Here is a 15,680-nt window from a genome sequence, read left to right on the forward strand (position 1 = left end):
GTATGGTTATTACCACACAAATATCTATTTGTTAACAAGGTCAAAGAGGTCTCTTTCAGAATGATCCATAAGTATTATCTTGCAAATCATTACCTGAAGAAACTCAAAAAAGACTCTCTTTTACTGTCCTTTTTGTGCTGAACATCCAGAAATTGTTTTGCATTTATTTTGTCATTGTCTACATGTAAAGAAATTATGGAAAGATATTCGTAGTTTTATAATTGTTAATATTCTTGATGACTTTAGTTTTTTATGGGAGAATGTGCTGCTCAGTTTCCTTAACTATAAAAAGGATGAAGGAAAAAAAATGTACCTCATAAATGTAATAGTGCTAATAGCTAAATTGAATATTCAGAAATGTAAATTCACTATTAAAAAACACTGTTTTCTATAAAGAACTTGAGTAGTACATTAATTAATTACATTCTACATTTTTATAATAAGAAAGCTGTTAAAACAGTCAATATGGGTGTGTTTTTTTAAGGTCTTTGTGTAATCTGTATTTTGTTGTACCCCATAGCATATGTTATCATTGTCTGTTTGTATTCTTCTTGTATGTATACTGGTGTTTCTGCAATAAATAATAATAATACAATGAAACTTTTTTTTTTAAGGTCAGGGTTCAATAGCCACAAGCGATACAACAGAAACTGGATAGGAAGCATGACCAGGTGGACTGGGGACGGGGATACAGTTACAAAAAAAGTTTGCCGTTTTGAAACGTGCAGTAACTGCAGTCGACTGTGGTATTTTGGACGCAGTAATTGCAGAATAACTGCAGTTAAACTGCAGTTATAGTGCAGTATAACTGCAGTTCAACTACAGTACACTGTAAACTGCTGTTGACAGTGTTATTTTTGATGCAGTATTTGCAGCATACTGCAGTTATACTGCACTCTGATTGCAATCTTTTTTCGTAAGGGCAGCCAGGGCTCAGGTCCTGCAGGAGGGGAGAGGGAGAGAGAGAAGGTAGAATTAGAGGGAGCACCAGATAAAACAGGAGAATTACACCAGATAGGACAGACTGACCGTTTTCCCCCGGAACATAAACTATTGCAGCATAGATCCTGGAGACTGAGACTGGGGGGTCGGAGACACTGTGGCCTTGTCCGGCGGTACCCCCGGACAGGGCAACCAGGCAGGATATAACCCCACCCACTTTGCCAAAGCAAAGCGTCCACACTACTAGAGGGATATCAACAGACTACCAACTTACTACCCTCAGACAAGGCTGAGTATAGCCCACAAAGATCTTCCCCACCACCCGAGCCCAAGGGAGCGCAAAACCGGACAGGAAGATCATGTCAGTGACTCAACCTACTCAAGTCAAGTATAGCAAAAAAAGCCTGGCACGATGTGACGCACCCCTCCTAGGGACGGCATGGGAGAGCACTAGTAATCCAGTGACTCAGCCCCCGTAATAGGGTCAGAGGCAGAGAATCCCAGTGGAGAGAGGGGAGCCGGCCAGGCAGAGACAGCAAGGCTGATTCGTCACTCCAGTGCCGTGGAGCTCTATAGGAGAAAGCCCTGCCTCCAGCTGTTTGCTTAGAAATTCTAGGGTCAGTAAGGAGGCCTGTGTCTTGTGACAGTAGCGTACATGTAGGTATGTACTGAAGGACCAAATCGCAGAGATAGGTAGTAGCAAGTCCATGTAATGCTTTGTAGATTAGCAGTAAAACCTTGAAATCAGCCCTAGCCTCAACAGGAAGCCAGTAGCTAACACTGGACTATTATGATAAAATGTTTTGGTTCTAGTCACGATTCTAGCAGCCGTGTTTAGCACTAACTAAAGTTTATTTAGTCCTTTATCTGGGTAGCCAGAGAGTAGAGCATTGCAGTAGTCTAATCTAGATGTGACAAAAGCATGGATTATCTTTTCTGCATCATTTTTGGACAACAAGTTTAAGAATTTTGCAATGTTACAAAGATGGAAAAAAGCTGCCCTTGAAATATTCTTGATATGTTTGTCAAAAGAGAGATCGTGGTCCAGAGTAACTCAGAGGTCCTTCACAGTTTTTTTTAGAGGACTGTACAACCATCAAGATTAATCGTCAGATCCAACAGCAGATCTCTTTGTTTCTTTGGACCTAGAATTAGCATCTGTTTAGTCTGAGTTTTCAAGTTTAAAAAAATGCCGCCATCCACTTCCTTACGTCTGAAACACAGGCTTCCAGATAGGCAATTTTGGGACTTTACCATGTTCAGAGAAAAACTGATATCTTTCCGACAGATAAGATCTAAACCAGGCAAGAACTTGACAGTGTAGACCAATTAAGGTTTCTAACCATAACCTTAACCCTTTCAGCTAACCCTAACCTTAACCATTTAACCTAACTGCTAACCTTAACCCTAACAACTTTAGCATTTTAGGAACTTTTCAACTACTTACTACTGTTTAGCTACTTTAGAATTAGGCCTAATGCAAAATTTCATAGATTTGACTGAGATTTGACTTAGTGTAAGGAAATCAGTCCATTTAAATACATTCATTAGGCCTTAATCTATGAATGTCACATGACTGGGATAAAAGATATGCATATGTTATTCTAGTCACAGATACCCAGTCTCAGATACCTTTAAAAAAAGTTAGGGGCGTGGATCAGAAAACCAGTCAGTATCTAGTGTGACCACCATTTGCCTCATGCACATATCCTTTGCGTATAGTTGATCAGGCCGTTGATTGTGGACTGTGGAATGTTGTCCCACTCCTCTTCAAAGGCTGTGTGAGGTTACTGGATATTGGTGGAAAGTGAAACACGTTGTGGTACACGATGACCCAGAGCATCCCAAACGTTCTCAATGGGTGACATGTCTGGTGAGTATTCAGGCAAGATTCCAGGAATTGTGCACAGATCGTTTCAACATGGGGCCGTGCATTATGATACTGAGACATGAGGTGATGGCGATAGGCGAATAGCACGATAATGGGCATCAGGATCTCATCACGGCATCTCTGTGCATTTAAATTGCCATCAATAAAATGCAATTGTGTTTGTTGTCCATAGCTTATGCCTCCACATACCATAACCCCACCGCCACTATGGGGCACTCTGTTCACAGATGGAACACTGTTACATTGATGCTGTTGATCCAGATCACTGGTTGCTGTGGAAAAAGAGGTCAAAAGGGGGGGTGTGAAATGGCTAGCTAGTTAGTGGGGTGCAGGCTAATAGCGTTTCAATCGGTGACGTCATTTGCTCTGAGACCTTGAAGTAGTTGTTTCACTTGCCCTGCAAGGGCAGCGGCTTTTGTGGAGCGATAGGTAACGATGCTTAGGGTGACTGTTGTCGATGTGTGCAGAGGGTCCCTGGTTCGAGCCCAGTTAGGGGCGATGAGAGGGACAGATGGAATACAGTTAGATCATTACTCCTCCACCAAACTTTACCATTGGAACTACGCATTCAGGCAGTTAGGTTCTCTTGGCATCCACAAAAACCAAATTTGTCCCTCGGACTGCCAGATGGCGAAATGTGATTCATCACTCCAGAGTCCAATGGCGGCAAGCTTTACACCACTCCAGCTATCGCTTGGCATTGCGCATGGTGATCTTAGGCTTGTGTGCGGCTGCTCGGCCAATGAAACCCATTTCATGAAGCTTCCGACCAACAGTTCTTGTGCTGACATTGTTTCCAGAGGCAGTTTGGAACTCAGTAGTGACTGTTGCAAGCGAGGACCAGTGGCAATTTTAGCATGTAAGTCTTGGTGGGGCAAATAAAAACAAGTAGGATGCATGCCAGCAAGCCACTACACAGCTCTAAACAATACATTAATTGCACTATAACGGTGACAAACGGTGCCCACCAACTGTTAGGGCCTACATAAGGCCCTTAATCAGTTATGTTTATACGGGGCTACAACAAAAATGTGCCATTGGGAGTACTCAAGGATTGGAGTTGGGAAACTCTGCTGTAGGCCTATGTCTGCATTGGCGCTGCAGCCTCAAAATGAGTTCACATAGCTGATATCCTGAAAAAATAGTGACAATCAAATAAAGCTAATTGGAGAGGCATATGACTAAAATAAAAGGTAATGTTCATTTGAGAATACAACACAGAAGCAGACCAATTAGAGACAGATTCCTTTCCCCTATTTATTGCAGGATTGTGATCTGTGATTAATCAACATCACTAGTTCACCTTGAATAATAGTTAAGTTAACAATAAAAACAAGTTTAAAACCACACTATTTCATACAATTTCAAAGTGTACTAGGAAACTAACTAATCTGTAATGGTTACATATAAATATGTGAAATAGTATAAGAAAGCATGTAATGTAAGTACTGTAAGTATAACAGTTTCCTTGTTGCTGTGCCTGTCCTTTGCCCTCAGTCCTCCCTTGTTAATCTGCAAATGCTTCCTGTTGTGTATAACTCCATGAACTGGAATCACGTTTCAGTTATTTATCTTGAACGTTATTGCACCTGTTCTGAAAAATACCATGCATGTTTTGCGTGAAAAAACAAAGCAGTAAACGTCTCACTCTCTTTGAACTGGTATCTGACTGGTGTATACAGCCACTAGTGAAAGTCTACACACCCCTTGCAGCCTTCACATTTTGCTGCATTAAATTACATCTAAAAAGAGATTACATTCGATTTTCCCCCCTACCGATCTACACAGCCTGCTCCCCATTTTCAAAGTGAGAGAAAAAATGATAGAACGTTTTCAAAATGAAGGTTTATTGTGTATGTCTTCACACCCCAGAGTTAACACTTGGTGGGAACACCTTTGGCAGCCATTACAGTTTGAATCATTTTGAATAAGATTCTACCAACCTCTTAAGGCAACATACTGTATATTCATTGTATTTGCCCAAATTTCTCAAGCTCAAGCTCAGGAAATTTGGTTGGGAATCATTGAACTCTGTGAAGTGGAGGTTTATGGGTATCTCAACCCAACTGGTAAGAATAAGTCCCATCCCTTAAAATTCCATTTTAGTATTGTTGGAGTAAGGAATAATAAAGGTTATTATTAACGAATTCAGAGCAATCATCGACCGACTCATTAAAATGTGTAACCACAATTAGGTTGTTTCTCACAACGCTTTTTGTACTATTTTGTGCCGAAAGAACCTGGCTTTATGAGGAAAGCCACCAAGTCATCAATGTGGGAATTTTATTATGCTCAAAACACCATTAATGGAAACCTTGACAGTGACTTGGCACATGGATCCTGCCATGACCTTAAACCCCTGGTGGCAACTGGACCTGTTTAATAACTACAAAGTGTTCCACATGACCAACAGAAAGAACATGAATTATTACAGCAGACTCAATGGAGCTGAGATCCGCATCATAGATTCCCTGGATGACAACAATGACAACAACAATCCCAGGTGAACTATCGGATTTTGAGTCCAAAATAATGATATAACCTCAGATTGACTGTTTCACGCTGCTCTGTACAAACAGACTTTTAGATTTACTACATCAAGAAATGTGTACCATTTTTAAACATTATTCAATGGTTCACTGTATGTTTATAAAAACATGTCACTTACTGTTGCTGCTGTTCTAAATCAGTTTCTGTGTCATCCTGCAGGTGTGCTGTTCTCTCCTCTATCCTCGCTTAGTCTACATAACTTTCACCTACATCAAAATCACATCAACATCAACAGTGACTTCATTATTTTGAGTGTGAAGGTAAGAGGATATGACAATCTAATACTAATTGGAATTGCTTTATATTCTATTGTATTTTCTGTCTTACTACAACCTTATATCAACCCTTGATTGACATAACAGTTAAAGCATAATAACAGTGTAAAGATTCAGCAGTGAATGGTATTGTAGATTTCATCAAACATGACATGAATCTTTTTTTGTGGTATTGTATACAACTTACAGTTGAAGTCGGGAGTTTACATACACCTTAGCCAAATGCATTTAAACTCAGTTTTTCCCAATTCCTGACATTTCATCCTAGTAAACATTCCCTGTCTTACGTCAGTTAGGATCACCACTTTATTTTAAGAATGTGAAATGTCAGAATAATAGTAGAATTATTTATTTCAGCTTGAATTTTTTTCATCACATTCCCAGTGGGTCAAAAGTTTACATACACTCAATTAGTATTTGCTAGCATTGCCTTCAAATTGTTTAACTTGGGCCAAATGTTTTGGGTAGCCTTCCACAAGCTTCCCACAATAAGTTGAGTGAATTTTGGATGTCCTAACGCCCACTGTATCTGTGAGGAAAGTATATTTGCTCTTTTGTTACATACATACCTACAAAAATATAAAACAGGGAGCACTTCTTTGTAAAGAAAATAAATGGCATCAGAGAACAAATGTATGCTTATGCTGGTGTAATATGGGTCTGTTTATATGCTACTGCAATGTGAGCCATGTGTTTGAGCCCAACCTGCTCTCAGAACATTTCATATCATTCTGTACGTAAATTTGAGACCTTCCATTTAGTTCACTTGGTTTGTTTTAACTTGTGGGTGTCCATGAACCATTTCGTATGATATGTTACGAAATACAATTCAAATTATTTGTTACGAATTTGCCAAACTTACGATATGTTAGAAATTTGCAAAATGTAATATATATTAGGACTTTGCAAGCTATACTACATGTTACAAATTTCAAAACGTAGTTACAAATTTCAAAATGCACTATATGTTACAAATGTTCTTACCTTATATGTTATGAATTCTAGCTAGGTTGCTAGGTGGCTAACGTTAGCTAGCTGGCTAACGTTAGCTAGGTTAGGAGTTAGAGTTAAGGTTAGGGTTAAGTTTTGGAGTTAGGTTAAAGGGTTAATGTTAGGGCTAGGGGAAGGGTTAGTTGAAGGCTCACATATTTAAATTACTGTGCTACGTCTACTCTCAGAGAACAGGCTGCTGAGCAATGTTGTACCACTGAATCCAGCCAGGTCACCCGTGATACAAGTTAGTATTCAACGTTTTACTTATTGTATTTTATTTTACCTTTATTTAACTAGGCAAGTCAATTAAGAACAAATTCTTATTTACAATGACAGCCTACCAAAAGGCAAAAGGCCCCCTGTGGGGATGGGGGCTGGGATTAAAAATAAATAAAAAACAATATACGACAAAATACACATCACGACAAGAGAGACAACCCTACATAAAGACAGACCTAAGACAACACCATAGCATGGCAGAAAAACATGATAACACAGCATGGTAGGAACACAACACGACAACAACATGGTAGCAACACAACATGGCAGCATTACAACATGGTAGTAGCACAAAACATGGTACAAACATTATTTGGCACAGACAACAGCACAAAGGGCAAGAAGGTAGAGACAACAATACATCACACAAAGCAGCCACAACTGTCAGTAAGAGTGTCCATGATTGAGTCTTTGAATGAAGTACAGGCACATTGCAGATTCAGACAACGTTCATCCATGTCTAAGGACATCGGGAGATAATGTGGACACCGACCACTAGGAGCAGCAGTGAGCGCTGTTACCTTCAATTAGCGTTCAGTTGTGCTAGGGAAAGGTGGATAGAGATGGCAGATAGGCATAAGCATCTGCCTCTAATTGGCCAAAGGTTGCAAGTTGAAATCCAGTGAGAGAAAGCTGTTTTTGAGCTTTATGTGTGACGCCTATCCCAAACCTTAACCCTTACTTGAACCATTCTGAGTTAATGACTAACCTTAAGATTTTGGAGCTAATGCCTAAACTTTACCCTATCCTTAAACATTCTGAGTTAATGCCTACATTTAGCCTTAAACACTTCAAAATGTTATGTTTGCAACAACTTAAAAATGTGATGTTTGAGAAACATGGATGAACGTCTAATTTTGACGTGAGACTGTGAAAGTTAGTTGTCTGAATCTGCAATGTGCCTGAACCTCTGTATATCTTGCCACAAGATCAGTACATTGGCTTGTTCTGTTTCCACTCCAGGAGGATGAGACAGGCCATGTTCTTTCTCTTGCTGGCTCTTCTAGTAACACCATCTGGTGCCATTGTTCCAAGTAAACACTTCCTTTTGTTGTTATCTCTAGATATATGATGCCCTTTAGATTGGCAGGTCTTGTTGTCATTGATAAAATTATAACCACACATTATTCTGTCTCATATGCACCATTAAAATGCTCCCCTGCAGTCAAACAATTTTATCCTCCTGCAGAAAATCTTGCCTTGTGGGGAAAAGCTACACAGTCAGACCTTGTCGATAACCCATATACCGGTTGGAGTCATGCCTCTAATGCCATTGACGGGAACCGCGATTCACATTTTTATCATGGGTCTTGCACTCAGACTTGACAGTCAGACTAACCCCTGGTGGAGAGTGGACCTACTTGATACCTACATAGTCACCTCTATCACCATCACCAACAGAGGGGACTGCTGTCACACAAATATCAATGGTGCTGAAATTCTCATTGGGAAATCCTTACAGGATAATGGCATTCACAACACACTGTAAGATCACAAATACTTTCATTTTTTTTTTTTCAAATATTATTGCAATTGTAGATAAAACTCACTCTCACTCATTCTCTCTCACTTTCTTCTAGAGCTGGGGTGATTACCTCCATTCCAGCAGGTAGATCTCTCACTCTGAGTTGGAACAAAGGTATTGAAGGACGTTATGTGGCTGTGGTTCTACCAAAGACAAACACTCTAGTACTCTGTGAAGTGGGGGTTTATGGGTACCTCGCCCCAACTGGTAAGGATAAGTAAGACTATCACTCTTATAGGTTATTATTATAATTACCAGTAATCAATATTCAGAGCATTAGTTTAACATCTACTTGGAAATATAGAAAACTTTGGTAACATTTGCCTGGTGGCACCTATAGACATGCTGAAATTCCTACAACTATTTTGCCCTGCGCTATCCAGGAAAGAATGTGGCTCTACGGGGAAAAGCCACGCAGTTGTCATTGCATGGGTTTGGGTTTGCTTACAATGCCATTGATCGGAACCGTGACAATGCTATGGAACATGGCTCCTGCACTCACACTTCTGGTGACCTTAACCCCTGGTGGCGATTGGACCTGCTTAATACCTACAAAGTGTTCTCCATCTCCAACAGAAAGAATCTTTCTTATTGCAGCAGACTGAATGGTGCTGAGATCCGTATTGGATTATTTTCAGTGGAGTAAAAGTAAAATAGTAAAGTACAGATACCCCAAAAAACGACTTAAGTAGTACATTAAAGTATTTTACTTAAGTACTTTGCACCACTGAATATTAACACTGACTGTGTTAAAAATTAAGATTTGTCAATATTAATATATATATATATATTTAAAAAACATTTTTTAATTATCACTGTTCAGTTATCACTGAACCTAAAAGAGTTATACCTGGAACCAATAAGCGTTCTAACTGACTAAATTTGCTACAGTCGGTAAAGTCTTAAATTGGTTAGTGCTAAAGTGTGTAATTCACATATGACAGGGTGAAAACAGTGTCATAGACACCTTTGCTGCAGTAACTTATCAGTATGTCTGTGCAGGTGTGGTGTGATCTCCTCTATACCTGGGGGCTTCTCCAGCACCTTCCAGTGTAACGGGATGGAGGGTCGACACATCAACGTGGTCATTCCAGGAAGAAGTGAACACCTGACCCTGTGTGAGGTGGAGGGTCACCACTGGACTGACAGATCCAGAGCATTTATTACCAATCATGTAATCTGGAGCACAGGATACACTGTTTTCTGGACTTGAAATATCGTGTATATTGTAGGTAACATTCTCTATGTGTATGAAAAATCCATGTTTAAATTCATTGACAGGCAAGTTTTTTATTTCACTCTGTAAATATTGTCATATTGAGTACATTCATTTAGCTGTGTCTTTTTAGAACTGTACATACTGCAATTGCCCCTATCCTTGTGCTATTGTATGTTAATGTACTTGGAGAAGATAAAAGTGAAACACAACACCTACATTTTAGAAGCATTTCTTTATGCGTTCTAGAAAACAATGAACAATGGTATTTTAAGAGAAATATTATGGCATATGTGTTATGGGTTTCATAACCACGTCTGTGTAATAATTCAATGATGAGATGGGAGACAGGAATCAGTTGAACTATTTATCTAGAACATGCACATCTCATAAAAAACATACATACACACAAACGTGGTTATGTAATAATGTGCTTTGCAATTGCACCAGGCCCTCAGTTGTAAGGAAACATTTAAGTATTTTATTTTGTCATTTTTTTCAAAGGGGGGTGTCATGACGTTGCCCTCTTTGGGTACAGCAAGCCCCATCCCCCTCTCCCTGTCTCCTACACCTAGGCTGCTGTGCTCAGAGAGAGGTTGTACATTCCTGGAGGAGATTATCTCCTCATGGCCACAGTATAGAGACAGAGTGAATTTTCATAGAGAACAAAGGAATTTCTTCCACCTCACAGAACTTGAGGTCCGAACAACATTTATGTTCAGGAGAAGGTATAAAAGATCGGTGAAGAATCCAGCTACGAACTGGTCCGGTTGGTACAATTTGGTGAAACTCATGGGAGACGATTACCATAACGCTGTTTATATAATAGCCTCAGATATGAGGTTTACATCTAATTGTTGTATAAGATGAATGAGTGAGGATGATACTGTTTGTAAAATTGTGTAATGTGATTTTGGACTGTTTAATGAAGGAAACTCCAATTCCCTAAAAAGTTTCACTAAGTCCTTGGCAAGCCCCCAGGGGTACAGACAGGACCGGGCGTCATGAGACAGCCCTTTTCCATGTTCCGAATAAAAACCCCACTTTGAGAATTTCTCAACAGACCAATTACGAGAGGACAAAGGTTGCAGACCAGACTGCTAAATCTTTTAACCATCCCACGTGGTTAAACTCTCAGACTATCGATACCGACAGAATAAGAACAAGTCTTTGATATTAATTACTAGTCTGCAGCTAGGAATTCGGTATCATTGAACACGAAGATCGACAACCGCTGAAACATCTATCCATAACGACATGAATGAATGTCATTCTGAACTATCCATTCTAACCACGACAGAGAGGGCGGACAGACTCTCCAACAGAAACAAACTTTTCAACAGAGACCCCGACGACACACTGAGCGTAAATATATATATTGATTGCAATTGTTCCCGAATGAGTGAGGGTTCATGTGCAAAGGATTAGCATTTCAATTGTTATAATTATCAACTGTGTGTTGTCTTATCTCAGTCGACCCCCACTTCCCTTTTGTACACCAAGCCGCCATGCCGGTTTAGCCCACTAGGGCACATTCCCCTATCATTTCTTGTAACCATATTTACATTGTTTGTTTGTGTGTGCACTTCTGTGATTGTTTAGTTAGTTAATAAATAAATTATTTAAGATAATTGATGTATGGATGACTCATAGTGAAGACTGGGTTCATGCAGATAACCAGCAATTTACGACGTTTGGAATGAGACTAACGTGAGGTAAAATAAATAATTCATTAATTCAGAAGACTATTGATCAGATATGAACATATCTGAAAAGTTATATTAGGACAATTATAATTTTGTAATCTGAATATTTTCCTTGGTGCCCTGATTTCCTAGTTAATTACAGTTACATGATTAATCAGTTTAATCGCGTAATACTAATTACAGAGAATCTTTGATAAAAACAAAAAGTCTTAATTTAATGATAAAGACACAACATGGGGTTACAGGCACAAAGCAACTAAAGTTTCAAAAGTCTAAGTAAATATATATATATAATTGGTGGGGCTTTGGCTGCGATTATTCTTTACAGTCTAGTGTATTTTTCCAGGCCTCAATTGCTACAAGGTCTCACATCAGAATTAGATGTTCATCCATGTTTCTTAAACATAACATTTTGTTCCAAACATCACATTTCGAAGTGTTTAAGGTTAAGTTTAGGCATTAACTCAAATTTCCTAAGGTTAGTCATTAACTCCGAATGGTTAAGGTAAAGGTTTAGCATAGGCTTAAAACAAAACAAATATATTAAAAAAACAACTTCCTATCACTGGATATGAACATGCAACCTTTGGAATCAGATGCGTATGCCCATTCACCATCCCCATCCACAATGCTCTAGCAAAACTGAAATCTACTTGAAGATAACGCTCACTTTTGCCCCTAATGGTCGGTTCCCACATCTCCCGATGTCGAATGCTGACTTGTATCACTGGTGACCTGGCTGCTCAATTGTTCCTTGACTGACACCATTAATTCTCACTGTATATAATTATAATGTTATAACTTGTAATAGTAACTGAATCCACAGGTTAAATGGGAGCGAGTGACCTGGTCGTCATCTTAGAGTAAAAAAAAAAATCTGCAGTGCTGGCTGCCAGCAGTAACCTTCTCTGATTGATTGAGACATTCAAGGGGTTAAGTAAAATAATAGACGCAAAAAAAGAATAATTCATTTGCAAAAAGAAAGCCACAAGAAAGCCACGCATTTCAATGCATTCCACCGAAATCAGATATGATATACAGACATTTTAAGTTGGACACCTACAACAATATAATTGAATTTAGTCATCATGTAACGAAGATGCAGCGAGTCAGGAAGCAGGGGGTGAGTTTAATAAGAACAAACCTAGCGTTGATACAGGAACAAGAGTCGAGCTTAAACACAACACAGAAACAATACTGCCTAATGGATGACAACAACGGAGTGCTAGATAAAGGGGGATTAATCATGGAAGTGATGAAGTTCAGGTGTGCCTAATGATGAGGCGCAGGTGTTCGTAATGATGGGTTGCCAGGACCGGTGGTTAGTAGACCGGCGACTTCGAGCTCTGGAGAGAGGGAGGGAGCGTGAGTAGATGTGAAACATCAACTGCAGTAGAATATCTGAAAGTGGAATAAAATGAAGAGTTTATTTCTAAAACACTATATTTTTCACATTTGTGCTTTTTCATTAGAAAGTATTTCTTAAGGGTACCTTCATGTGTGTGTAAAATATTACCGTTCTCAGATATTTTATTCATAGATTTTAGATGTGTATTAAAATGTTTTGTTTTGCAAAACGCTACATATCCATTATTTAGCTGGAATGGAATGCGTGTATACTGTATATTTGACTGTGATATGTGGTTGTCTTACCTAGCTATCTTAAGATCAAATCACTAACTGTAAGTCACTGGATAAGAGCATCTGCTAAACGACTAATGTCGAATGTAAATGTCTTACATACAGATCTCATATTACTGTACTGATTCATAACAAAAAAATGAGTTATTTGTTTTGTTACATTTGACTGTATAAAACCTAGCAGTACTACCAATTTGTGAGTGAGGCGTTTTGCAAAAAAAACAACATGATTATTTGTCTCTCTGAAATCCTGTGTTGCTCAGTTGGTAGAGAATGGTGCTAGCAGGGTCATGGGTTCAATTCCCACAAGGAACCAGTATGAAAAAAAGTATGAAAATGTAAGGACTTACGCTCTGGATGACAGCGTCTGCTAAATAACTAAAATGTAAATGAAACCATCAAGTAATATATTTCAAACAAATACTTGTCTATTGAACAACCCCATGCATTGATTAGATAGTGAAAAAACAATAATCTCTTTGAGAATTTCTGTAAACAATAGAACACTATGACAAATCTGGGAAATCAGGCCTGGTATTCATAGCTGACTTTGAACAGGCTTTTAATAAAGTACGACTGGAATTTATACATAAATGCCTGGAATTTTTCAATTTTAGAAAATCTCTTATACAATGGGTTAAAGTTATGTATAGTAACCCAAGGTGTAAAATAGTCAAAAATGGCTATTTCTCAGAAAGTTTTAAACTGTCACGAGGAGAGAAACAAGGTTGTCCACTAACCGCATATCTATTCATTATGGCCATTGAAATGTTAGCTATTGAAACCAGATCCAACAATAATATCAAGGGGCTAAAAATCCAGGGCTCAAAAACAAAGGTGTCATTGTATGCTGATAATACATGTCTTATTTTACATCCACAATTTGGATCCCTCCATAGTCTCATAGTGAATCTAGATCATTTTTCTAACCTCTCTGGATTAGAACCAAATTATGACACGTAGGACATTATGTATTGGGTCACAAAAAAATCAAACTTTTACATTACTGTGTAGTTTACCAACACAATGATCCGATGGTGAAGTGAACATACTCGGTATTCATATCACGAAAGAAAGAAATTCTCTCACTACAATACATTTTTATAGAAAGTTAGCAAATATAGATAAGCTCTTGCTACCATGGAAAGGAAAAAACCTGTCTGATTAACTCTTTAGTCATATCCCAGTTTACCAATTTGCTTATGGCCCTGCCTACACCTAACGACCTGTTTTTTAAATTATATGAGGAAAATATATTAAGTTGTATTTGGCATGGGAAACCAGCCATTTCTTTACGGGTCTATTTATGTAAGGAATTAGAATTTGGAGGGGAGTAATTATTAAATATTAAAGTGTTAGACCTCTCACTAAAGGCTTCTGTCATGACTTCTGCCGAAGTTGGTCCCTCTCCTTGTTCAGGCGGCGTACAGCGGTCGACGTCACCGGCTTTCTAGTCACCACCGATCCATGTTTAATTTTCATTTTGTTTTGTCTTCATCATACACACCTGGTTTCCATTCCATTAACTATGTTCCTTATTTAACCCTCTGACTTCCCTCTCTGTTTGTGCGTAATTGTTTGTCATGTGGGTTTGTGTTGTTAGTGCTCTGGATTATTGTGTTTTTCCTTGTTGGAACTTTACTTATATTTTGAGTACATTTTGGACTATTACTCATATCTGTGTCCTGCGCGTGACTCTACATTTTTCCATTCACCAACACCCTCACAGAATAACACACCTTAAATGGAGTCAGCAGGTACAGCCAGCCCTCCTCTCCCAATGGAGGAGCGTGTTCAGCAGCACGTGACCATGTTACAGAGTCTCGGTACAGCCATGGATCGCGTGCTGCAAACCATGCACCGATGGGAGAGAAGGGGTTTTCCGGTTCACCCATCAGCACCTCCCCAGTTCCCACAACAACCGACCCAGATGTCCTCACCTCCTTCATCAGTTTCCAGTGGGATTCGGCTCTCGCTCCCAGGAGCGTATGATGGAACGGCTGCTGGGTGCCAGGGGTTCCTACTCCAGCTCTACCTGGCAGCTGTTTAGCCGGCCCCCTTGGGACGCGAGAGAGTGAGCGCCCTCATCTCGTCTAACTGGAAAAGCACTGGTCTGGGCCAACGCCATCTGGGGAAGAGAAGGCCCGACGTTGGACAACTACGAAGATTTCACCCGCCACTTCCGGGCAGTTTCAATCACCCACCTGAAGGGAGAGAGACGGGGGAACGATTGTTCCATTTAAGACAGGGGATGAGGAGTGCTCAAGAGTTCGCTGAGTCGGACAGGGCTTTTAGTCAACTGAAGGCTCTGTTTACCTCGGCTCCCGTGCTGGCTCATCCTGATCCCTCTTTAGCGTTCATAGTTGAGGTGGATGCATCCGAGGCTGGGACAGGGGCTGTGCTGTCTCACCCAGCATCTCTCCTCCGGACCATACACGTTCCCACTCCACGAGGTACTGAAAGCCCCTCGCCTGACACGTCAAGTCCAGTATGGATCGGACTGCATACGCCGGGGCCCCCTCGATGTCCAAAGGGGGTGGAGGAACCTCCCACACCTCAGACTCCTGGAGTGGACCAGCTACCACCTGCCTGAGGAGAGACACATGGAACAAGGAGTTAACACGGTAATCTGGGGGAAGCTGTAAACTGTAACAAACGTCGT

The sequence above is a fragment of the Oncorhynchus kisutch genome, linkage group LG13, assembly GCF_002021735.2.
Source record: "Oncorhynchus kisutch isolate 150728-3 linkage group LG13, Okis_V2, whole genome shotgun sequence".
Lineage (NCBI taxonomy): Eukaryota > Metazoa > Chordata > Actinopteri > Salmoniformes > Salmonidae > Oncorhynchus > Oncorhynchus kisutch.